This window comes from Ambystoma mexicanum, chromosome 10, assembly GCF_040938575.1.
Source record: "Ambystoma mexicanum isolate Mex_15411 chromosome 10, UKY_AmexF1_1, whole genome shotgun sequence".
NCBI classification, from domain to species: domain Eukaryota; kingdom Metazoa; phylum Chordata; class Amphibia; order Caudata; family Ambystomatidae; genus Ambystoma; species Ambystoma mexicanum.
Genome location: NC_090932.1, coordinates 136,927,365 through 136,954,313, shown reverse-complemented (window position 1 = coordinate 136,954,313; position 26,949 = coordinate 136,927,365). Strand labels below are relative to the sequence as shown.

General features: G+C 44.8%; 1 protein-coding gene across 4 annotated transcripts in view; it reads right to left on the bottom strand.

Moving 5' to 3' along the window:
• The window catches only part of ZMAT4 (zinc finger matrin-type 4), a 2,593,958-nt gene that overhangs the window by 1,133,471 nt on the left and 1,433,538 nt on the right, over positions 1-26,949 (bottom strand). The window lies entirely within an intron of this gene.

Sequence of the window (26,949 nt, the reverse complement as noted above, 5' to 3'; positions counted from 1 at the left end):
AACTCGAAAGAAGACGAATAACGGCAGAAAAAAAAACTGAAAATCAGCCAGCGTTAAAAAGAAATCGATGGCATTCCTTGCTTAAATATCTTTGACAATTCCCTATGTCTGATGATATAATTAAGCAAATAACAAGGAGGAGGGGTCCTGGGGGACTCTCTGCCAGACATGAGTCCTGGTTACAAGAGCCTTACCCAGAGTCTTTAGCTCACTATCTTTCACAGAGAAGAAATATCCCAAACATATCAGTTTTTGTCCTGCCCTGGGGCAGTCCAGCACCGAAATGCTAGGCAATTCTCCTCTGAACAAGACTGTTTGAACGTCATCAGTAGGGTGTAGCCAGACTGAAACACATGTCTGTGGTTGCTGTTGGTACTCTTGTTCAGAGGAGAATTGCCTAGCATTTTGCTGCTGGACTGCGCCAGGTGTTGCTGTTGGTCAATTAAAGCATAAGTCTCAGATTTATAATCATAAGCCAAACATTTTGAAGCACACAACAGTGACAATGTTTCACATTTGTTTTCAGTACAGTGTGAGTAAAAGCAACTGCATTGTATTATTAAAAGCCAATATAAACATATACATGCATGCAAACAGCATAGGGATACATGTATGCATGTGTTACCAAAGAAAGCGGTGCAGTGGATAGGACGTGGGGTACAAAGGAAAGACTGTTCTTGTAGCCACAAAGTCCCATTGGTATGGGTTTTGTTATAGTACATTGGTGACCAATCCTCGGGCTACGTCGGGAATAGACTTCCCATGGTGGAAAGTGGCTGGGCTGGTGGCAAGCCCGGTCCTCAGACGATTTGGCCCACAGATGTGGTGCCTTCTTCTTGGCGTCAAGTTTGTGTCTCTGTACAATTGTAAGCACAAAAAAACAAAAAATATATATAGAACTCGTAGAAAGAGCTACACCTTAGGCTTGTATGAAACTACATGCTGGGTCACAATCAATTAAGGATCATATACAGACAAAGTGATGTTTTTGTCTAGAATAGTGTTGCTGACCTTGTGCTTGGGTCCAGGGTTTGAAGGGGAAGACAGTGAAGACTGCTGGTAGAAGCTGACCAGACTGAGTTCGCAGACGGGGATGTCTCACCCTGCATTGGGGGGATGGGCTGGATAGATGGTTATCATCCAGTTGTATTCCAATAAGGGTCTGCAATGAAAAGGTCATACATTATGGAAGGAGCATTGGGATGCACAAGGTGTGTAAGGCTCCTGTTTGGCAATGCTCTTACCTTGTGTTCATGAGTTAATCAAGCAAGGTCCTTGTAGTGTGGTGGTGCAGCGCTACCAGGGGGTAACAGAGCATGTTGACAAGGGTGTGAGAGAGATGGTGGTGAGGGGAGCCACCCATCTTGGGGCTCTGTGTATGTGTCCCAGGGGTCCGAGATATGGGATCCGGGACTGAATTCTCTACTCATGGGAATATGAGCCGTGTGTCGTGTTTAAGATGAGGAGCTTGATGGCGGCAGCTCGCTGCAAATTAAAATGAAGATGTAAAAAAATAGACCAATGCCTACAGAATAGTTTGGGTTCTCGATCAGGAGATGATAACTGTACATGTAATCTGGTACGAGGGCAAGCGCTGGCTTACCTTAGTTTGCGTCCTGTCTCCGTAGTGTGAGCCACGTTCGCCAATGCAGAGGCGCTGGGAAAAGTGAGCTGCATATTTGTACAGCAACTAAGTGTAAGGCGCATGCTCAAGTCTCGGAGTGGCGTCCACCCGGAGCATGCACATATTCCAGCATGGTGTCTCGAGGGTGACACGTTGCCCGTGGCAATGTGACTGCACCCAAATGTGGGGCTGTGGAGAGACGGGGTTGCGGGCGAAAGTATGTACATGTAATGGGCCACTGGTGCCGTTTGAAAAGGTAATTTCACAGTATTGCCGGATGGTATTCGGCCCATGATGCAGATTATGTGTAGACCATTGTCGGGCAATGGGTAACAGTCCCTCGCTACCTGTTGAGGGACCAGCTGTAATGATCAAAATGGAAAAGCAGCGGCATTTTGCATGAGATTATGGTGCAACTGGTCTGGAGCTGGACTGGGACCCCAGTCAATTGACTCTGTAGATAAGGGGGCTGGGTGGAAACAGGTGTTTGGGAGATCTGCTAGGGGTGGCAATCTGCAATTACTACATGGCGGAGGGTCCTGGAAATAGTGGGCCTGGGTATCAGCATGGAGAAGAAAAGGAGCCTGCCGGCTGTAGTGTGAAGGAGGCATGCTCAAATAGCGTCACAGTACAGAGGGGCATAAGTAAGTGGAAAGGGATATCTAGGGGCTTTATGTGGTGCATAGGGTGGCTTTGGCACTGGGTGCCTCTGGTATTGGAAAACCTGGCCCGTGTGTATTTGTGGCAGTTGGTAACTAGCTGGGAAAGGCAGTCCATGGTGCTACAGGTCAACATGACATTAGTAGCAGCTACCCAGGGGTGTTGCCTCATTGAGCCCCATCTCAATAGAATGAAGCTTGAAGATCCACCAGACCTCTTTGTAGTTGAGGGCATTCTTGATGTTCGAGGTATTCTGTATCTTATCTAGAATCCACCATTTAAGTTGACCTTGATTGTGTTGATGTTCCAAGTAATGGGACACCAAAGGTGCTGTAGCAGATTGGCATCTTATCCTCGAGCAGTGCTCTCTGATTCTTTTGTGCACTGGTCTGCTGGTCTGTCCTACGTAATGAAGCCCACACAGCATTCTATGGTATAGATCACATTCAATGTTTTACAGTTTGTAAACTGGTGGAGTGTCCATTCCTTGCCCGAGATCTGGAAGGATTTCATTTTGCTGTTTAATCAGCAAGCAGTACATGTGCCGCACGGATGGTCAACTGTCAGCTCCCTCAAGTTCCAAAATCCAGATCTCGATGGCTTCTTGGGTAGTCTAGTGTGTGTAAGGCATTTGCTAAGGTTCTTAGACCATTTTAGGTCATTCTAGGTAGGGGCTCATCAGGAATGCACTGATGGGCGAGGGGCCAGAATTGTTTGATGTTACTTTTGATCTTGTTGATATTGGGCCCAAAGGTGGTGACGCAGGTAATCCTGTCGTTCTCTGTGTCCTGATTACTTGGTTGAAGCAGTGTTTTGCGGGGAATACATAAGACTCTTTTGCAGGTGTTCTTTAAGCAGTTTCCTCGGATAGTCATGTGCTGCCAATTTAGATTCCAGATGTCCCGCATGGTGTCGGTATTGTTGGACTTCTGAGCAAATTCTTTTGAGTCTAAGGAAATGGCTAAAGGGAAGGTTGACCTTCAAACTTTGTGGATGGTTGCTTCTGTAATGAAGTAATGTGTTTATGTCTGTTTCCTTTCTGAAAAGGGTACATATGAGTCTTTCCTCCTGGGCTTTGATGGTCAGGTCCATGCAATTGATAGAAGATTGGCTGCTGCATATGGTAAATTGTATTCCCGTGGACTGTGTGTTAAGCCAGGTATACAAGTCAGTAAGTTCAGATGGTACGCCCTTACAGATGAAGATGATATCGTCTATGTATCTATGTCACAGACTTATGTAATTCCAAAACAGATTGTGCATATTGAGTACATAGGAAGCCTCAGACTCTGCCATATAAATGATGGCCAGACTGAGGGCAAAGTCTGCCCCCATAGCCGTGCAGCTGATTTGGAGGTAGAATGTATTGTTGAAGGAAAAGGTTGGTTAAAGCTATTTCTAGCAGTTTGACAATGAAATTGACCGGAACCCTACTTTGGTTCATGTGATGGGTTAGGTGGTTGCGCATGCATTCCAAGGCTGCTGTTTGGGGAATGCTGGTGTAAAGCGCTTTGATGTCCAGTATGACAAGGGTGTCTCTGGAGTTTTCAAACAGTGTATCTTCATGGATGTTAATAGTCGACATTGTGTCTCTCAAGTATGTTGGGGTTAGTTGGCTGAGGGGTTTGAGAAAAAAAGTCAATTAACTTGCACAGGGGTTCAAGGATGGAACCACATCCTGAGACTATGGGCCTCATTACGAGGTTGGAGGTAACCATGGCGCTATTAGCGCCATGGCTGCCTCCAAAACCTTACAGACTCCACCCTGGTGAATGGAGCTATTACCGCCCCATTCCAAGGTTGGGCGGGCTGGTAATTCCCCATTCACCAGGGCCCTTCCCCATTCCCATTTCAGCCCCCATAGGGCTCGATGGGAATGGGGAAGGCGCTAATAACGGTACTGCAAATTGCAGTATCGTTATTAGCTCTAAAGTTCATTTGCCGGTCCGTTAAGGGAGGACCTGCGAAGGGAACTCGTGGTATGGCAGTAAGGGATTACCGGCACCGGTGCCCTTACCGGTGCTGGTAATCCCTTACCACCCACCTTGTAATAAGGCCCTATAGGTCTTACCAGCGGATTGTTGGCATTGTTATACAGTTTGGGGAGTGCATAGATTCTGCCCTCTGAGGTGTTCAGTAACGTGTCCTCCTCCGTTATCCAGTCTTGTTCTAGAGCAAATCTGGTACATGCTAAGCTCTCTTGTTTGATTATAGTGGAGGGATCCTTATCAAGTTTTCTGTAATTGTTCTCATCATTGAGTAGGGACATCACCATTTCTTTGTATTGAGCCATGTTTTGGACCACTATTCCCCCACCCTTGCCAGTGGCTTTAGAGACGATGTGGGTATCATGAATTCAGGGACCCATTCAGGGAAAATCGGGGCCACTTCATCTCCAGGCCTGTTGGGTCTGGGTTTGTAGAGGATTCTGTAGCCCTCAGAAAGGAGTGTGCCAGGAGCAGTGACAGAGCGGACATTGAACATGTCTCGGTAAGATCGAGGACGTCTATGTCAAAGTCTTTGAGAAGGAGACAGATGTCAGAGGAATGTATGACAGCAGAGCAAGCATTCAAATTAGCTTATTGAAGCTGGTTACCACCTTTGAAGGATTTCCAAGGGGGGTACAGGGGCGTGGTACTCCCTGTTGGGTGATGGTGGAGAGGCGAGAGGAGATGAAGGAGGAGGAATGGCAGGAGATGGGAGGAGGTTTATGAAAGGGGGCAGGCACTGATCGAGAAGAAGAGTAGGTTGAGAACTTTGGGCCATGAAAGTGCCATTGTGATAGCCAATAATGATACACCTATAGGATGATAAGTATCCCAGGAGTACTTCCCACCTAGTGCCATCATTAATGGTTGAGAAGGAGAAAGGGGAGAGAGTGGACACCGGGTGGAGGCTCGATAGGTCAGGGGAGGAGGACAGAAAAAGAGGATGTCAGTAACAGTCTGCCTGGAGGTAGCATTGACATAGCAATTGGGAGATTTTCTTCTAGGCTTCATGAGAGAGTTAGGACAGGTGATTGAGTAGCTGTTGGAATAGATAGAGGGGATAGAGAGTGCCATGGGTGTAGTGGAGGAGAGTGATAGAGACACACAGGAGATCTGCACAATGCATGGGAACTCACCAGGTGGCCTAGCAGGCACAGAAGGAGGAGTGCAATGGAAGACAGTCAATGCACAGATTTTAAGCACACCTAAATTCGAATTTCCAATAAAACTCTAAAATGCAGCACAAAATGGAGAATGCTTAAATGTCCAGAACACCTAAATTTGAATTTTGAGCAAGGCACTATAAAGCAACAGAAAGCGACAAATGTGCGAGTTTGAAGCACAGAAAGATACGTATTTCAAGTGGTGCAGAATGTACAGTTTGAAGTTCAGCTAGAGGGCAAGGGAGGCATGAATCAACTAAGCAATCAAGGGCAGAGGGTCCAGGAGAGGCATACATTCCAGGACAGGGCAATCCGGGGTGCTTACCGGTGCAGTACAAAAGCAGATTCTTCATGGTCGTTGAATGCAGGGGTCACTACCAATTTGTTCTTTGGGGAGCATGGCCTGGGAACAGGTTGATGGAGCAGTGGCATGGTGAGGGGCTCCCTTCAGCTCCAGACATGGGCCGACAGGGTCCTTTGTGTGGGCCATTTTCGATCGGGAAACCTCATTGATTTCCAATAAAATTCTGGCGGTCATATGCCAGTGCATGATGCAATGTTAGAAGGGCTTTTTTCTTTTTTTTTTTAAATGTTTTAGTTTGGTGTCAAACTTTTCCATCATTGGGAGTCGAGTGTGAAATATTGTGAAGAGAAGAAGAAAAAAAAATATATATCTATTGTCCTGGTTCAGGCCTTTCTTTCAGTGAGTTCAAGGATGCTAGATACAAAGAGGGAAATTGTGTATATGTATTTGTTGTTGTTTCCGCTGAGGATGGCCGCCCATCTTTCTGCTGTGTTCATTTGTTGTGATCCGAGATCAAAGTAGGAGCCAAATTGGTTGCGTTGGGATGCAAGAGACTGGCATTCCTTCACCAGATGGTGTATTTTCAACTTTGCAGAAGCGACAATAGTTTTGTGCTTTGGGGATCTGTCTTGTTGTAGCGAGATAAGAGTTTGTTGGTAGGATGTTCAGCCTAATTCTTAGAAACGTTGATCTGATGGTCTGGTCCGGGAATGTTAACAAGTACGGCTGTGGTTGGTTTAATTTTCTGTTGTCTTTGCTACATTGGAGAGTCTGTTTGTAGATGTTTTTCAGTTGAATGGTTTTGATCCAGTCATTCTGTTATAATTTGATTTTGGCATGTTGAGGGCGCATAGTAAGGAGTTCTTCAGAAATGTCTTCCTATTCCATTTCTTTAATGATAGATTTTTTCCATTTTTCCAACACCGTGTTGTAACAGTGTTTTGTTGGGTTTTCAGGATTTGAATCGCAGGAGGTTTGTTGTCCGATAGAAGTTTACGATAGATGTCTAGTCTTTTCCAGCATACTATAGATTTGATAGATTGTGTTGCTAGTTCGTATCTTATTCTCGGCATTGGATACGAGTGAGGGAGATGGAAAATCTTACGCCAGAAGGTTGATTCGAGTTTTATCCAATTTACTTTTTCTGTATTCAACATTGCTTCCATTCCGTATGTTATTATCGGGATGTATTTTGATCTATAAAAACTCGGAGGATCGTCTTTCTCTCACCAGGCACCCAAAACCTGGAATGACATACCTAAGAATATACGGAATACAACAAACCACCTAGCATTCAGGAAACTCCTCAAATCATGGCTCTTCAAAGCGTAACCACAACGGAGACGCACTAGAATGCCCAGACATTAAAACAATGATGAAAATAACTCCAACCTCGGCCACCCTCAAATTGGACAAACAATCAAACCAAAGAACCAACCACTCGACAGAGCATAAGACACCATGGAAAATAGGCACAAAGGAAGGCTGCAGAGACTGACCACATACCTAGACCCAGACGAAAGCCCTCAAGTGACTCTCCCACTCGGACGAACTGGACAAACATATCCAGACCGGCAGACGCACCTCACCTAGATAGACGTTGGCCTGCGTCACATCTGGATAGGATTGATTGAAGGATAACATGCCGGCGCCTAGAAAAAACGTGAATGCTAGCATGTGCCACACTTAGAGTTGTGAACACCAGCCTGCGCGGCGTTCGGATGGAGTTGTGAATGTTAGCATGCCCACACCTGGACGGATCTCCAAACTCTAGCCCGTGCCGCATTTAGATAAAAGTGTGAATGTTGGCATTACCACACCTGGATGGAATCCTAAACATTGGCCTGTGCCACGTCTAGATGGGAATGTGAAGGCCAACAAGTGCCACACTCAGACAGAACTGTGAATGTTAGCATGGTAAAGGTCAGGTAACCCACTAACCAATATAAGCCCAAGCTCTACATACTCATCTCACTCAAAAAACTCACACAACCATCTCACGCACAACAAACCGCACGCACTTCACAACACTGCAACAACACATAAGCCGGAACAACAGCACACGCGGACTGACTCTGATCCGATACCCGCATCAAAGCTCAGCACCCGGTGTATACTGAGTTGAAGCTGCCAACAGAACACCACTCCCCTCACTATCCTACTCCCTTCTTCACCCTACTAACCAATCCCACCTTTATCATTTACAGATCCGCCTGAGCGCCTGGGGACCAATTCCGTTGGTGACGGTGCGCGTACAAATACCTTTAACATTTATAATAGGCAATGATCGGTTTGAATGAAAATGTTCCATATTTTCTGTGGAGGATGCATCCCTGACCTGCCAATGTTTGTGCCTTTTGTTCGACTTTGTCCAACCATTGTTCTTCAGTTCTGGATTGGTTGATTAGAATGCCGAGGTATTTCAATGTTGTGACGTTTTCTAATCGAATTCCACTGATGTTAAATTGTGGTTGATGTATTGTTTTTGATTGTGGTTTTGTTAGAATCATAGTCTTTGTTTTTGAGATGTTGATTGTTAGCTCGTTATTGTTCATATAATTGCTCAGTAATGTCAAGGCAACTTGCAATCCAGATGGAGTTTTGTCAACCAAAATGATGTCATCCATGTATGCCATTACAGGGACAGGTGTTCAATTTATTTTCGGCAGATTCATTTGGCTGCTGATCAGATATTGTTCAATGTCTGATGTGATTAGATTGTAGAGGGTTGCTGCTAGGGGGCATCCTTGCTTTAAGCCATTTGATGTGCTTATTGGTTTGGTGGTCAAACCTTGTTTAGTGAGTCTCACTTTTATTGCAGTATCTGAATAGAGTAAGATGATTGGTTCCAGGATGTCCGCGGGGCAGTTCCATGTTTTTAATTTTGCCAACAGCTTTTGCCGTGATATGGTATCGAAGGCCATTTTTAGATCAATGAATGCAGCATATATCGTGGTCTTGTTGTTGATGGCTTCATGTTTGATGAGATGAAGTAGCAGTAGGTTGATGTTAGTTCCAACATTAGGAGTAAAGCCTGTTTGTCGTATTGAGGTCCGGCCATTGCATGTTGCCCAAGAAGTTAGTTGCCTCAGAATTATGGTTGTGAAAAGTTTTCCAAGTAGATCCAACAGAGCAATTGGGTTGAAATTCTGCGGTTGGTCGCGGGGTCCTTCTTTGTGAATGGGGACAATTGTTGCCGTTCTCCAAGAGGTCGGAATTTGGTTAAGCCTGTTTATGATTGTCATGACCCGGCGAAATTGCCCCTTCTGGACCTCATGGTCATTGTCACGAAAGGCTTGTACTTCTTGTTCCTCCCAATATGGCCGTACCAAGCTCCGTGCTACGCACTAGCTTTCACGTCGTAGCATGTACTATAAATTGGTCACGCCCTTGAGGGTCAGCGCGTCTCAACGCTATCTTCGATAGTGACCCGACGTGTGTTTGCTCTCTACATTTGCTTCCTTGATCCTCATACTTCCTTTCTTGCCTTTTTCCTGTTCCTGGACTTCCCCCCTACTTTGCTTGTTTATCGCTAATCCTGGACACCCTGGAACCACGAACTTCCCGGAACTCTGAACGCGCTCTGCAACCTGACGAGGCTCGGGCGAGCCTATTCAAGACCCAAACCACCCACAGGAAGAGTCCTGCGGCCGAACAAGGGAGATCCCGATCACAGGTGAGACGGGGGAAATTTACGACAGTTTGAGACGCCAAACGATCAATACGGATTCTACCATGGAGAATGCTAATCAGGACCTGATGCGCGGAATGCAAGAAATTTCCACAGAGATGGAGAATATAAAGCTGAGAATGCGGCGCTAAGACAGCTCGTCTTGTCACGCGACTCCGCGAACAAGGACAGCGTATTATTGGGAGGAGTGGTTGATAAATACGACGGTTCAACAAAGACTTTACGTGGATTCCTGGATTCTTGTTTGGTACATTTTACCTTCAAGCCCTACTATTTCACAACTCCTAGGGCTAAGGTTGGCTTCATAATATTGCATCTTTCCGGTAATGCCCTTACATGGGCCACTCCATTACTCAATTCAGGGGATGCTCTCCTGGATGATTATGAAGGGTTCACCACGGAACTCAAGACCATGTTCGAACGTCCAGAGCTGGTTCACAGTGCTCAAAAAAAGCTACTTGACTTCCAACAAGGATCCCAAGACATGTTGACCTATGTTACCAGATTCAAACAGCTAGCCAAAGAGGCGGACTGGCCCCTGGAAGCCAGTTTTACTTTGTTTCGCAGAGGTCTAAATGAAGAGATTAAGGACGAGCTAGCCAGGGTGGCACGTCCTAGTTCATTCCAGGCCCTCCTGGACTTGTCTATGCAAATAGACTTTAGAATCCAAGAAAGAAAGGCCAAAAAGAAAAAGAATACATTTCAAAGCTACTCCCTAGAGAATACTACAAGGACAGAATCTGCCATGAGTTCGAGCACTGATTCTGAACCCATGCAACTTGGAGCCTTTCGTGGACCAATTTCCCTGCAGGAAAGGTTAAGAAGAATACACACAGGCTTATGCATGTATTGTGCCTCGGCTAAACATCTAGTTAAAGAATGTCCTCTGGCTCCTCCCCGACGCTCGGGAAACGCCAGCTCCCGATCCTAAATGGAGCAAGGTTTCGGGAGAGCGATGTTTGCTCCACATCAATTCAATCCTTGAACTCTCCTGGACAAAACAAATTGGTGATATTACAAGCCTTTTTATCGCCATCCAAGGACAAGGTCTACCCCATACTGGCCTTGGTGGATTGCGGAGCAATGGGAGTCTTCATTGATCAAGATTGGGTCAGAAGTGATAACATTCCGTATGAAGCAAAAAGTTTTTCACAGCCAGTGGAAGCGATTGACGGCAGACCTCTTTCCTCAGGACCCATAAGTCTGCAAACAAGGGAGATCCATCTTTCCATAAATCATCATCAAGAAAGAATTGTGTTTGACATTATAAAATCAGCCCATTACCCTTTGGTTTTGGGTAAGCCCTGGATACAAAGGCACAATCTATATATCAACTGGACGGCCGGATCCTTATTCCTGGGCTCAGAGTACTGTATGAACCATTGTTTAAACCTGGATACCTCATTCACAGCCCCTAAAAGTCCACCAAGGTGTCCAGAGACACCACTCATGGTTTCCAATATTGTACAAGTTCCAGAGATCTATCAAGGGTATGTTGATGTATTCTCTACTGCCATCGTTCAAGCCTTACCTCCACATAGAAACGAAGACTGTGCCATAGATACTGAACCCTCAGCGGTGATTCACTTCGGCAGGATGTTTATCCTTTCAGAACCAGAAAAAAGAGCCCTCCGGGAATACCTAGACACTAATCTTGAGAATGACACCATAAGACCTTCAAAATCACCAGCTGGTGCTTCATTGTTCTTCGTTCCTAAAAATGATACCAAAGAGCTCAGACCTTGCCTGGACTATCGGGGCCTAAATCAACACACCCTCAAGGACAGATACCCACTGCCCCTGATCTCGCATATCCTTGAAGCTGTGAGAGGTGCAGTGATATTCACGAAACTGGATCTCTGAGGTGTTTACCATTTGATCCGTATCCGGGAAGGAGACGAATGGAAACAGCCTTTAGAACACCCTTTGGTCACTTTGAATACCTAGTCATGCCCTTTGGTCTGACTAATGCTCCCGCAGTCTTCCACCGTTTTTTGGATAGGGTGTTCTCTGACATGTTATTTCTCAATGTTATCGTCTACCTGGATGACATATTGATCTTCTCAAAGGATTCCTTGAAACATGAAGAACATGTAAAGGCAGTACTTCAACATCTCTGTGAAAATCAACTCTTAGCCAAACCAGAAAAATGTTTGTTTCATGCTACATCAGTTCACTATCTGGGGTTGTCCTTAGTTCAGAAGGAATTAGTATGGATCCTTCAATGGTGAAGGCCATACTGGCTTGGCCCGCCCCAACATCTGTAAAACAAATACCGTCCTTCCTGGGGCTTGCCAATTTCTACCGGAAATTCATTCCCACCTTTTCCGAGATTGCTCAACCCATTGTTAATCTCCTGAAGAAAGACGTTCCATTCAACTGGTCTATATCACAAGACAAGGCATTCCAACGCTTGAAAACAGAATTCACTCAGGCCCCCATCCTGGTCCAACCTGACATAAATCGTCCTTTTTTAGTGGAAACAGATGCCTCCAATTACGCCATAGGAGCAGTTTTAAAACAAGAATCCGATGATAAGTTGGAACATCCCATTGCTTACCTTTCACGGACCCTGACTACCAGTGAGACTCACTACTCAGTTCTGGAGAAGGAATTATTGGCCATTCGTCATGCCTTCACTGAATGGAGACATCTACTCCTGGGTGCTAAATATCCAGTTGAAGTCCGTACTGATCATCGAAATCTTCAGGTCCTACAATCCATGGAGTGCAGGAACAGTAGACAAGCTCGATGGGCCTACTTCTTTGCTCAATATCAATTTCAAATCTCCTATGTTCCTGGACCGCAAAACATGATTGCCGATGCCCTTTCTCTGCGTCCTGACTACGTTTCCCTGGAGGATAAGATCTATCCTAAAATGTTTCCACATACAATCTTTGTAGCTCAAGCGATCAATCTCCTGGAAGAAATCAGAGTACAGACTCAATCATCTGAACTCTGGAAGTACATATCTGAGAAAAATCCCTGGCGTTTGACAATCAAGGAAGGATATTTATTCAAGAACAATTCAGTGGTCATTCCAACAAAAGAACTTCAACGGAAGGTAATGAATCTATGCCATGATACTCTTCACTCCGGCCATCGAGGGGTAACCAACACCTTCCGTCTTACGCAAAGACAGTTCTGGTGGCCAGGGATGAAGTCCAGTGTAGTTCAATACATCAAGACCTGTGCAATTTGTAGTCAGAACAAATACGATAATCAGAGGCAGGCGGTTCTGCTTCTACAACCTACGTTGCCAACCAGACCCTGGGAAGTTATTGACACTGACTTCATTGTTGAATTACCACCTTCCCCAGGATATACAACCATCATGGTAACCATTGACTTGCTCACTCATCTAGCTCATTTTACACCATTGTATAAACTACCATTTTCCTCAGAACTTGTTGGAATTTTCCTGGAACATATTTTTCATCTTCATGGCCTTCCTTCCAAGATTATTTCGGATCGGGGACCTCAATATATTTCACAATTCTGGAAACATCTCTGTCGTGTTCTAGGAATCCAACGTGCCCTTTCTTCAGGCTATCATCCACAAACCAATGGGGCAACGGAACGAGTAAATCAAACCCTGGAACAATATCTTCGTTGTTTTGCCACCAAGGTTCAAGACGATTGGTCTCTCCTTATACCTTTAGCCGAATTCTCCTACAATAACTCAGATCATTCAGCTCTCAAGATCAGCCCTTTCTATTGCAGTCAAGGTTATCATCCGTCTGTTTTACCATCAGTTCTTTCAGAATCTACTCTGGTACCTACCCTTGACTCTTGGATTCAGAAGCTGATCGACTTACAAAGAGAGGCCAAGGATCAGTTAGAACAGGCCTAGACTCGAACCAAAAGATATGCGGACTCGAAGAGAAGACCATCACCTTCCTATTCAGTTGGCGATCAAGTCTGGCTAGCCTCGAAACTGTTACCTTGACATCTACGACCAAACAAATTGGCTCCTCGCTATTATGGTCCATTTTCTATAAAGGAGATCATCAATCCTGTCTCCTTCCGACTTAAGCTCCCGGATTCCTGGAAGAAGATACATCCAGTCTTCCATACTTCCCTGTTGAAACCCTACGTTAATTCTACTCGAAAACCCTTCAAACCCACACCTGTTGTTGTGGACGACCAGTTGGAATATGAGGTGTCCAGGATATGTGATATCAGGTATAGACGGGGTTGATTACAATATCTGGTCGAGTGGAAGGGCTACCCCCCTAGCGAGAGAACATGGGAACCAGTTTCTAATTTCAAGACTCCTCGTTTGCTCAGAAGATTCCATCTTATTCACCCAGGCAAGCCTGGAGGAACCAGTCTTCGGAGGGGGCATGCTGTCATGACCCGGCGAAATTGCCGCTTCTGGACCTCATGGTCATTGTCACAAAGGGCTTGTACTCCTTGTTCCTCCCAATATGGGCGTACCAAGCTCCGTGCTACGCACTAGCTTTCACGTCGTAGCACGTACTATAAATTGGTCACGCCCTTGCGGGTCCGCGCGTCTCAACGCTATCTTCGATAGTGACCCGACGTGTGTTTGCTCTCTACATTTGCTTCCTTGATCCTCATACTTCCTTTCTTGCCTTTTTCCTGTTCCTGGACTACTCCCCCCTACTTTGCTTGTTTATCGCTAATCCTGGACACCCTGGAACCATGAACTTCTCAGAACTCTGAATGCGCTCTGCAACCTGACGAGGCTCGGGCGAGCCTATTCAAGACCCGAACCACCCACAGGAAGAGTCCTGCGGCCGAACAAGGGAGATCCCGATCACAGGTGAGACGGGGGGAGATTTACGACAATGATGTCTATTATCTGGCACATGAAGTTTGCCCATGCCGGAGGATATTGTTTTAGTACGGCGTTTGAAAGTCCATCAGGGCCTGGTGCTCTCGATGTATTGAGGTTTTTGATCATACTTAGTAGGTCCTCGTAGGGGGCGCTTACCGTCCATTTCGCTTTGTTATTGGTTGGATCTTTTTTAGGTTGGAAAGGTCGGTCCGCATAGATGTTTAAAAAATGTGCAACCCAAGTTTCTTGCAGTACATTGGCTGTTAGCTTGTGCTGTTTTTGAGCATTGTCGTTCAGCAGGTTCCAAAGTTCTCTTGTGTTGTTCGATTGGTATGTCTTCATTATGGTTTCTGCATCTGTTTGCAGCAAGATTTTTTGTTTTGTTGCAACGTTTTCCAGTTGTTATATGCTTGTTTCAATTTGGAAATTTGCAAGATGGTTTCTGCTGTTTTTGTTTTCTTCAGCTGTCTTACCGATTTCGCCAGGGCCTTTTTCTTTTCCTCCACTTCCTGGTTCCATGTATGGAGATGAGTTTTTTGTGGTCGTTTTTTGGATGTTTGTTGGAATGGAAGGAGAATCCACTCGTAATTCAATTTTTCAAGTTCTGTCTTATTTGAGGCGAGAAGTCTCGTCGGTGGAAGAGATACCGCTGCTTGTGGAATGCGGAGCCTTGAAGTTCCATCAAGTTCGACTGGGCATAATTTCGGAGTTGAGTCTTGGTTAGTGGTGGGATTTGAGAACACTGTTACCTTGTTGTGGTTGCTGTTATCAGAGAGTATCATTTGGGCTGACTTAATCGATTCATGCAGGGTTTGTGAAAGGAATATATAGTCGATAATTGCAGATGAGGATCCTCTGGCCCATATTGGCACATAGGAGTTGGAGTTGTTCCATGCGTGGTTTAAGAGGATGACGTCTCGGGTGAGTACATTCATCCACCTTGATGCTTTTGGTGAAAGTTGGTCATAGTTTCGGGGAGTGCTGTTTTGTGTGATTAGATTAATGTTGAGATCCCTGCAGAGATTTATTTCTAGGTGGTGATAGATTCCGAGTAGTTTGTCATTTGTGATGAATACACCATCGATGAATGCCTCAGTTGTAATTGCTGCCGGGTTCCAATATAGATTCAGTATAGCGATTCTTGTTTCACCAGTTTATTAGGGTTGGTTGTTCTCCGTCATCGTTATTATTGTTAATTGGATCCAGGGATTATTGATTTCACTAGTCTACACTTTCCATTGAGGATTTATTTTGATTAAAGTAAGTCGGCCTGATGCTGGTCTTCCTTGTTTATTAATTATGGCGGGATTGAGGAAGGTGAGGAATCCATCAAACGCTGGCGTTTCGCTGATCCAAATCTCTTGGAGACATATGATTTGATAATTTTCAAGATCAGTGGAGGGCTGAGTGAACAAATGCATGTTTCCTCTAGTATTCCATAAACAGAGTGACCATATGATGTCTGGCTTCATTGGTTGTTATGATTGGGAGTATACTGAGATTCTTGAGGATATGGTCTCTGCAGAAGGGCTTTTAGTGTGTGTTTCTGCCCAGATTGCTAACCTGCTGATCAGGAGGTCTGCAGGCCTCTGAAGTCCAAAGACGTTGCAGTGAAGTTGAGAGTGAGGGGGGGCAGCGACCACCACGCACGGTAGGAGCAGGAGGAAAATAATAAATTACATCATAGTAAATGATGCCAAAATGAAATTACATTTAATCCTTCTTCATAACATCAAAGGGAGAACCCTTCACCTGTGGGACAACATTTACAAAGTAATTAGGATTGTGTGGTAAGTTGGAATCAGGAGATGGACAAGGTGGCATTTTGGAGTATTTCTTCACTGGAGCACTCAAAACCTAACTTGTCCCTATGATTTTCTTCCCTACTCTAAATAGTACCCATCAGGATGTCCTACAAAATAAGTATAAACCAAGTCCTCTGTCCAGAAACCTATTCTAGCTTAATTGGTAAAGTTCAGTATTGTTGTTCATAGTGGTAGGGACAGTAAATATACAATAAGGGCTTTTGCCCAAATAAAAGTTTGGTGGCTGGTTTCTGATCCCGCTCTGATGTCTCCTTATCAGAAAAAGAGGCAGCTTGCCCATTGCACATTTAAAGTGAGGACAACAAATGTCTCTTTACGTTTTTCCTCTTTAGGTTGTTTCTCAGTCTTTGGTTATTCTCTTTTTCTTTGAGTTACCAAGGTTATCATCTTCAGTCTACTTCCACCCTTGGGAACCCCCTGGTTCTTAACTCTAAACTGAGTTTTCTCCTTGGTTTCCCTACCAAGGTATACCATGGCACTTTCTTCTGTTAGTCACAGCTTGGTTCATTGGGCTTTGAGGTTCCATTTCTCTCACTGCGCCTTGGGATCTGGTTTCTCTCACCTGCCTTGGGGTCTGGTTTCTCTCACCCCACCTTGGAGTCTGGCCTTAGCTTTCAGTCCTGCATCCATTTCCCTGGAGCAACTTCATACCTTCCATCTCTATGTGGGGTGCTTGTCCGGGCAGGCATTCCAGTAGGCTGATGCGGCTTCTCTCTTCCAGATTCTCCATGTCTGATGGAGCTAAAGCTCCCTTCCTGCTGCCTTCAAGCAACACTTCAGCATTAGTTTCTTGTTTGGCCACTCATTTGCTGCTCAGGTGTACTTCACCGTTTGAGACTCTTGTGGGCTGGTATTCTCTGGTCCGGGTTTTGTTTAGGGTGGGTGAGCTTGGATTGGATCTGCCATGCTGAGCGTGAGCTCCTTCCAGGGGGAGGTCTCTCCTCCATTGCAGCACCGTGGGATACTCTCCTCCCATGCTCCAATGCTGATTCAGTGTTTACCTTCCACGCTGCCAGTGGGTGGGACTTTCCCCGGCGCTCTCTTCTGAGAAGTGGAAAGTCTCTAAAAAGTGTCAGAAAGCATACCACCAATTTATGTAGCAAGTTTCAAGTTATTACACAGTTTAGCTCTTAAACCCAAAACAAATATTAGGTTCTTAGGACAAGGGAGGATAACTATATCCCTGTATATTGGAATTGTCTGTCATCTAAGGGCCGGGTTTTTCCTAGTGGGATACCTTTCGCCCCGTCCCCTAGGGGGTGTTAAGCTGGGTGGGTTCACCTCCCTAGTCTCAAAGAGAGTGGCACCACTATGGGGACAGGGGGCCCATTTCCTGCATTTGCCACAAAGGGTTTATTACTATATCAGAAAATCATAAAACAGCATTCCTAGGTCAAATGCGTGAACCACTAAACTTTGAATTCTAAACTGATAAGACCGTATCCCCCTAAACAAATGCAGTGTCCCCCTAAACAAATGCTCAAAGAGTCTGATGCAACTCGCCATAGCTTGCAATCAAATTCCATGAATTTGATAGACAACTTCAGCACCATTTCCATTTGAGGTGGTGTTGCAAATGCTATTAACAATAATGACATGTTTCTATTCAGTCATTCTTCGATAGTTTTAGTTACTATTGACAGCAAATTAAAAGATGTACACGAAAATACCGGGCAATAAACAGAACTAGACTGAGACATATAATTAATATTTGTGCAGGCCAGTTCTTGTTTCATAAACCAGTTACAAATGTACCAATATTCTGCTGCGGTGGCCTTCCCAGCATTGTTAGGGGACCACCTTTTCAAGTGATTTTATTTGAATACAATTACATTTGATCATTGATAATCCCTTTTCCTGTCCTATAATTTAGGGGTGGGGATTGTTTATTAGGGGGTGTTAAATTAGTGATACTGACGTAATGATGAACAGATATAAAGTGTAAAAAACAACCTGATAGTGGCGATGCACACATAGGTCTGTGCCACAAAAATCAGTAAGGGACAGTGATATCCGCTCAAAACATCACCAGAATGTTAATATCACAAACAAAACATGTTTATATCTGCAACAACCTTTTTACTGATGAGACAGTACAATCTCCAGATTGAAGCAAATGCCCTGATCTGGATTATAAATAAATCATACAACCCACTATACATATATCATTCTTTCTTCGGAAAACAAAAGCTTCCCTTTTAAAGAAGCAGGCTTAACATGTCAATGCAAGTACATCTGACTATGGACTAGTCAGTGTGGGTGCCTTGGAGTTGATTACAACAAAATATCGTTGAATTATTTGGGATGATTTTACAGAGAATGAATGTACTCGTTGCACAGGAGAAATAAAGGCAACAATTGGGATGGAGCATTTTGATCCCTGAGATTGTAATCAAAGATGGACGCTTTGGGAATTCATGTTCAGTAAAAAGACACTTGGCTTCAGCCGTGGTACAGCCACACGTATTATGCAGCCTGTGCTCCCTTTATTGACATGGATATAAAACGTCTTGCGATATCTCGCCGAGCCTTGCACGTTTGCTTGCTTCGCATTGATGCTGAGGGTGTGATGTCTTGCCTAGAAACCTGCGTAATGCCTTGTGGAGAACAGAGCAAAAATTGGCAAATGATTTGGAAGACAATTACGTGTTCCATCTCCCAATACTCACATTTATCATCATAATCATTAGAAACCCAATTTGCTGTAGCTCGAAGCAGCATCTACATTAATGATTACAAAAAGATATGCGGTTTTAAAGCGTTATTCTAAATGAGCATCTGCATTCACTGAATCCGTTTTTAATAAAATTGCTACGTTAATTGTGTTGTGGCTGCGGCTTTCTAATCAGACAACAATGATGTCTTAGAACATTGGAGAGGAACAATTCATTCTGCTCTACTTGTGTGATGAGCACTAGCAGAACCGATTGCGGATCGAAACTAACTACTATTTAGCACACAGTCACTTTCTCTCTGTGTCCCTCATCTATCTCAATTTCAGTCTATCTCTCTCTTTGCCCAAGAGTTGGGTTGTCAGGTGCACATTTGTTAGAGCCTCCCCAGTCACTGTTGACAACTGTCCAAGCATAGAAAAAAACAATGACAATGCCAAAAGTGTTGGCTTCTGTGTAGGCATGGGAAAGGCATTTGCCAGGCACTGTCCTAATGGTAAGAACTGGCCATTGATAGTAGCATCTGCAGAAAGGGTGTGAGTACCTGGGCCTGGCAAATGCATAATACTTATACACAGGCCAAAATGGTTGATTTGAAGGCATTCTGCGTGCCCTTCACTGAAGGCCTGTCAAAATCAAACATTGGTATACCCTAGAGGCTGGAGACAGACTTGGTAAAGACATGTTTATTAAACCAGTAGTGCCTTTACAGCTCCAATTAAGTCATTATCTTTCAGAAGACTGCTTTAAAAAAAATAAAAAAACAACTAGCAGCTTAGCGCTCAAACTTTGATGGTAAGTCTTAAGAAACCTAGCTCAAATAGGATGTGTTTTGGGCGAGGAGGCACAGGAAGTGGGTTGTGATGGCCATAGGGACTAACAAAGCCATGGGCAGTCAATGGGTGCTTAAAATATCAAGTAACATCTACAAGCTTTGTGTCTCTCCTCATATCCCATTTTTCTCTAAGCTGTACTCTAATACAATAGTTTTGGCTTATACATGGCACTAACTATACACACACCACTGGTATGAAAATTTCACCTCACATGGCCAATAAATGAGCGTCAAACCCATATATGCATCATACAGTTACCTCATGTATTGTACTGCTTCATTTCTAGTGGCTGTTCTTATACAGTATGTAAAGTTCATGTTCACATCCTCAAGTAATGCAATCTAATCTAATGAACATCTCATAATTACAGCATAATCATGATTAGCAATCTGCAGTGTCACAGGTTTGCTTGATCTATCATAACTGAAGGGTGGTATCACATGCCCCAGAACAGTACTCCTGGGCACTACTTGCCTCATGTGAAGCTGCAGCATCACATGTGCAGGTGCCACCATCAAATAACAAGCACAGCATAAAATGCCCCAGTAATGCTATCCAATGGCATTAGTTCATGTCTCTAACCAAGCTATTTACTTGGGGGTGATGGATGGGGTGGGCACAGGGGCTGGGTGCCACCCTCATGGTGTGATCCTGGGCCTGGTCCCACAGTGTGGTGAATCCCCCTTGGTGAAGGTCTCAGATGCGACTCTGTGTATAGAAGGCCTTGGGTCTGAGCTTAGCTTCTCTGATGACACAACGCTTCAAATTTTGTTTCTAGCATGCACAGTACTGAAGTTATGAAGGTTTTAGTAGAGGTCATTTTTTCTCAGAAAGAGTCAAGATTTTCAAATGAAACATGTGCTTTTGAATTACAAACAGGAATTTCTTTACACTAGGGAGGCTCTGAAGATACAAGATACCCATCGGGACAGCCACCAGATCAGCGGCACCTCTGTTCTGACTTTTGCCCGCCGACACACTTGCCTTTCTTCAGCTAATATATTAGCACAAAGATGATATTATCACTACAATTATCAAAGGACTATATGGATGAGGGAAAGATTCAGAAAAGACCAAAAAGATTCTACCATGCAGTTCTGGATATGATAGAATGGGTTGGATAAGATTACTTAAGGATAAGATACCGGCTATGGACAATTCTATGCTATAGATACTCACAACTATGGTTTTGAAATAGGCCCGTCAAAGATCTGGTCAAAGGTTTCGGACGAGAAATCTGCTAGCCCACCGGACAGGATTCAGGACACCCGGATTCTGCACTCAGCATGGCACTATGGACACTGCACGGCCTCTGGACTGGATCTGATGGGTTGGTTCTGGGTTGCAGCTATCGGGTTACAGCTCTGTTCTACTGGTTTGGATCTCTGAGTTCTAGCAAGAGTTCTTGGCAAGAAAGCAGAAACAGCACAGCCCGGCTGTTCTATTTGGTGTTTTCCCCTTGGAAGTCTGGGGTTAAAATCACGTTTCAAGATTTTAAAGGCCAGCTGAGAAGGGTTCAGCTTTGGAATAGGGGCCTCTCTGCTTTCAAAGTTCTGGAGTCTCGGATCTGGGTTTTCCTGCAGAGCGCTTCGCCGGTAATCAGTTGATGGATGACTGTCTTTTTCTAGGTCCTAAACTGTCTCTATTTATGTAATTCCCTCAGGGGTGAGTAGGCTAAATTATACTAAAACTATTTTTTAAGGAACCTGGGATTGATAACCCTAGGTCTCCTGGGGACAACCAGACGTGGTTAGAGAGGCATCAGCTTCACCTCACTGATGATCCCCAACAAGGGTGAAACACGTGTATGGGGTTGCTGGTGGTACTCTCGTTCAGATTGGAATTGCCATTGTATTTCGGTGCTGGACTGCCCCTGGGCAGGACAAAGACTGATATGCAAATGGATATTTCCCATCTGTGAAAGGCACAGTGGGTAAAAGCAGTGGCTGCGAAATCTCAAGTGGTTAATAACCACTGAACAGGTTATCATGTCTGTTCTTGCGAGAGAGGGGCGCCCGCTACCTTTGTTAAACTAAATTATACTAAGCACACCCTCTAGGAATCCTATTGGTTAGGGTCTGTCCTCTCTCCTGATTTTAGAAGGAGCACATGGTTTCATGATGATGCAGTATTTTACAATCCAGGGAGTACCTCCCCTTTGTTTCGGTACAGTAAATCTATTTTTCACATAAATCATACTTACAATACAACTAACTTGCTAACAATACATATTTACATCACAGATTTAGTAGAGCAAGTATCCGTCCGATTTCCATCTTGGTGAGAGCTTTAGTTCTAATTTTACAGTTTTTCGTGCTTTTGGTTGGGTACCCAGTGTCAGATCTGTCCACATTTTCTACATATATGCACATGACATCTGGGCATAATCTTATGAAGTTTCATACTTCTAGCATTATCACAATTGCTACAACATCAACATTTTGGTAGTCCTGTCTCTGAACATCGCACAGAGTTCAGAGTAGTTTCAAACTGTGAGCAGAATTTTCATGTTAACAACCCATAATTCCTGACTGGAAAGGTGGGTTTGTCCGTGGATTGGTGGGCTTGGCTCATTCTTCCCAGTCAGGCGACGAGTCATTCTCCACACTGAGTTGTCCGCCTCCTTCAGCTTGGCTGTTGCAGCCTCCCACTTCTCTCCACGTTGCTGTCGGATCTGTTCCCGCAGGAGTCGTGTGAGCGTGTGTACTTCTGCAGGAGATCAGGTGTGCAGAACTTCTCCCGGTTCTTGTCGGCGATTGACTGCTGGATGCCTCTCAGTAGGTTGTAGATGGAACATCTGGTTGTCTTCTGCTTTGGAACGCTGCTCTTGATTGCCTCCTGGACTGCTGTTGTGAAGTCTGCCACAGCCCTGTCAATGTCTTCCTTGGTGCTCAGCAGGGTTGGTGTGACCTTGCTGTTCATCTCTTCCTTGAAGCGGCTCCAGTCAGCTCTTCTGGAGTTGTACTTCTCGGCCTGCTTGTAGGGTTCCATCTCATTTCCCACAGTGATTGCTACTGGTTTGTGGTCCGAGGTCATCTCCACCAGTGTTTCCAGCTCCACAGAGTGTTGCAGGTTCTTCAGTAGCACAATGTCCAGCACATCTGGGTTGTGACTTGCTACACCTGTGTAGTGCGTGGGCTCAGTCGGGCCTGCCACCACACAGTCGTTCTTCCTGGAATACGCCAGCAGTGTCCGTCCCCTCTGATAGGCAGTCCTGGAGTTCCAGCATCGGTTTTTGGTGTTGAAGTCTCCACCGATGATTGTTGGAACTGTCGAATCCAGCAAAGCATTCAGGTCTCGGGGATCCAGCTTTGCTTTTGGGGGGCAGTATGTTGCGATCCGTCGGAGTGGTCCTGTGGCAGTCTTGACTTGCACTCCGGTGGCTTCAATGCTTCTGAGGGGTGGGAGTGCAATCTCATGGAGGTCGATCGTCATCTTCACTATCACTGCTGTCCCCCCTCCTATGATTCCTGTAGGTCGGTCTGTCCGGTACACTCTGTGGTTCACCAGGCTTAGCTTCTGGTTTCCTTGCAGGTGGGTTTCTGAAAGCAAAGCAGCACTTTCCTTTCTCGTTTCCATCAGGTGAAGGAGTTTGTCTGTCTTCTTCTGAATACCATTGGCATTCCACATCACGATGGCGCAGCTTGGTTTAGATGGCATGTTGGTTCTTCTTTTCGCCCTGGAATAGGCTCAGGATGAGCTGTGCCACCGTCATCATGGCGGGGTCGATGTTAAGCCCTGCAACAAAAGCTGCAATCTTCACAATGATGTTCGTCCAGTCGATGGAGCTCACTCTTATCTCTTCCTGCGCTGAGGTGGCAGCTTGCGGCATGTTGAGTGGTGGACTCAGGACTCCAGCGTAGCTCAGCCCCGATGTAGTGGGTGTCGCCTGTGTCTTCGCTGGGCCATGGCCTGGTGGCGGTCGAGGTGGGTTGATCCTCTGCGCGGCAGCTATTGGTTTAAGTCCTGGCGATGTGCAGGTCTTTGGTGTGGTTGGTGTTGTCTGCTGCTCCTCTGAGAGTCATTTGTAGTAGTTGGTGGGTTCCGTGGAGCTTGGAGCGGTGGTTGTGGTGCCCTCCTCTGCTGCTTATCCTGTTTAACTTTGGTAAGGGCTGGGCATCTGTGGTAGCTGGCAGGGTGAGGTCCCTTACAGTTGGCGCAGGTTGCCGGATCTGTTCGGGCTCGGGTGCAGTTATAAGATGTGTGGTTCTCCCCACATCGCACGCAGCGTGGGTCCTGGTAGCAGAAGGCAGATGTGTGGCCAATGCACTGGCAGTTGATACACATGATCGGTCCTCTTCTGCCCTTCGGTGCTTCAGTGGTAACTGTGCAGCTGCATAACCGTGTGATCTTTGTCAGGTCTGCTGGTTTTCCATCACTGGTTGGTGCCAGGGTGGTAACAAATAGAGGGAATTTGTTGCTCTTGTCGGCTGGCGAGGTCAACTGTACAACACTCTTCACTGGGAGGGACTGTTCGGAGAGTTGGTCTGCAATGTCTTCCATGCTGGTGTTTGCCGGCAGGCCACGGACCACAAACCTCTGGGACCTCACTCGCTGCAGTGTGAATGTGTAGTACTGCAGATTCTGTACGGTGAAGGCGTCCGTCACGCCTCTGTAGTCCTCCACTGTGGTGAGCGAGATCTTCACATGCTCTCCATGAGGCTTGGTGGTGAAGGTTGGTTTGGCGCACAGGCCTTTCAGCAGGTCAACCAGGTCCTTGTGGGTCTTCAGGCTCTTCATGAACACTGGGGGGAACAGATTTTTACACATTTTTCACAGTTCTGAGTCTTTTTCTAAAAGATATTTCCTTGTGATTTAAGATCCACATATCTGTCTGGTCCCGCCTCCATGGTTTTCTGGGCCCAGAGCAGTCCAGAGCTCTCTTCCCGCTGGCAGTTGTTTCTGTTGACACCTGAATTTGCATTCCCTTTCAGTCCAGGAAGCCTATTGTCTCTCCCAGAGAAGCAGAGGAAAATCCCTTCCTCCTTTCATTAGCATCTAACTGAGTTCCTGGGCAGAGAGCAAAAGGGAAGGCACCTTTGTTTGGGGCAAACTGTGGAATGTGCCTTTGAAGTACAGTGGCTGACATCAGTTCACTTTTTAAAACACTGTGTTTAAAATTGTCTTTTCTAAATAAACTTTACATTTTCAACAAATATACACACAGAATTCTTAATTCCAGTCTTTTAAAACATAGAAATTGAACAGTAGCAACCAATATTGCTTTTGATGGCAAGTCTCTTCTTTTCAACAATTTGATTTTAAGACACAAGTTTTAAACTGCCAGTATAAGTAAATGAAAGCTTTGACACAGGCAGGCGGCGGTACTGCGCCCATATGCTCACATATTTTCCCAGGCAAGTACCTTTTTAAATGTGGATATTTTTGTGATGAAATCTGCTTCTCCTGACATTGTGCTTATGGGGATTCCTTAGATAATGTGATGGTGAACACCCAACAAGTATGTTATATCTTTTCTGATGTTTGGGTAACCATTATTTTGCAATTTCAACAGCCAAGGAAAAACGGATTTTAGAGCACTTCTGGGTTTTCCATGCCATGAAGCACTGCCTTTTCAGGTAGTTCTATTTCACTCTGTGGGCAGCCCAATGACAGGTTTTGGCAGTGTGGTCTCCTGTTCTACCACTGACATAGGCAAAATAGATTTGCAGCCTTTTTTCCGGTTTCCCTGCGCACTTCAAAAAGATTTTTAGCCCGCATAGGGCTTTTGGCGGCCCTTCTGTTGTTTTTGATGAAAGCAGCACACAGTGATTATGCAGGGCAGAGCCTAGTGGGTCAGAACATCCCACAGTCTTTGCATTCTTTGTCCTATTGTGTACAATTGATTTGGAACTCAATAGAAATGGTTTTAGGCACATATCCATGCATACATTTTGTTTTATCATATTTCAACTATTACCTGTTCAGTAACAACAGAGTGATCGACACTGTTGTCCAACTGTTGGTTCCTACCCATACCATATTGTGTTAAAGGGTGGGGTAGCCTTTACTTATCTGTATCTTGTTAACATTGATTAGTCCCTCATAAGTCAGGCCCCCCAACAACAAAACAGAGGGTTGCTAGCCATATTTTTATTTACCAATATATTTTAAGACGAGAATGGGCACTAGTCCTGGAGTTCAATTATGTATAGTGGTCACAACCATCAACGATGTGCACTGAATATTTTAAAACACTAACAGGCTACCAACCGTAGATTTTGGCCTTTACCAGTGGATACATATTTCAACCGTGTCCGCTGTATATTATATACATTGGTCAGGCACTAGTCATGGACTTTAGCATGATACTGGGCAGTGGCCACAATCCTTGACTGTGCCCACTATATAGTCTAATAAATGAATGGTCCACTAGCCTTGGCATTTGGCCTTGAGCAGTTTCTAAATCTTTTGACCATATCCACTGTATATTTTAAAATAATAAAATGCAATAAGTGTTGGCCTTCAGCTGTGCCCACTGTGTATTATACAATATTAAGAATCCACTGATCTATTCACCCTGCACTCCTGTTTTGGGCTGTTCAAGCATTTAAGGAAATACTCAATGGCACAGCAGTGCTTTTGATGATTTTAAGGTGCAGAGGAGATGACAATCAACCCTGGCATCTGGGGTGTGAAATATACGTGAACAAGATAAGTTCCTGATTAAGGAACTCCCGTCCCCTGCACACTATCACAAGCTCATAAACATCACCACATTCTACATAAAGAACCTTGGAAAAACAAAATTAAATTCTGGAAGCAGTTTATTGACGACATCTTCGGAATCTGGCAAGGAACAAGTCAAGAACTGCAAGATATCCTCACATAGCTCAACAACTGCCAGGAAGATATTACCTTCAGTCTTGAAATTGGAGAACCGGGTGTCCACTTCTTGGATGTTCAAGTCGAAATAAGAAATACAGAATTCTACACAAACATCTACAGAAAACCTACGGATGTGAACAGTGTTCTACACTTTGGAAGTTTCCACCCACTTCACTTAAAAGACAATCTTCCATATGGCCAATTTCTCTGCCTAAAAACGATCACATCCGACCCTATGACATTGCAATCAGAACAGGAAATCATGAAAGAGAGATTTAAGAAAAGAGGTTTCCCAGAAGATACGATCAATAAAGCTTTGGCACGAGCAAACATTACAACAAGAGAAGATCTACTACAGGAAAAACCTAAGAAATAACAGACCAAATTAATTCACACCTTAAAATACTCTAGCCAAAGCTACCAGGTGAAAAGAATAAACAATAAGAACTGGGACCTTATAAAATCAGACCCCAACCTGAACAAACTATTCCCTGATCCAAAAATGCTGGCCTACAAACGGGGTAGGAATCTGAAAGATAGCCTTATTAGGGCA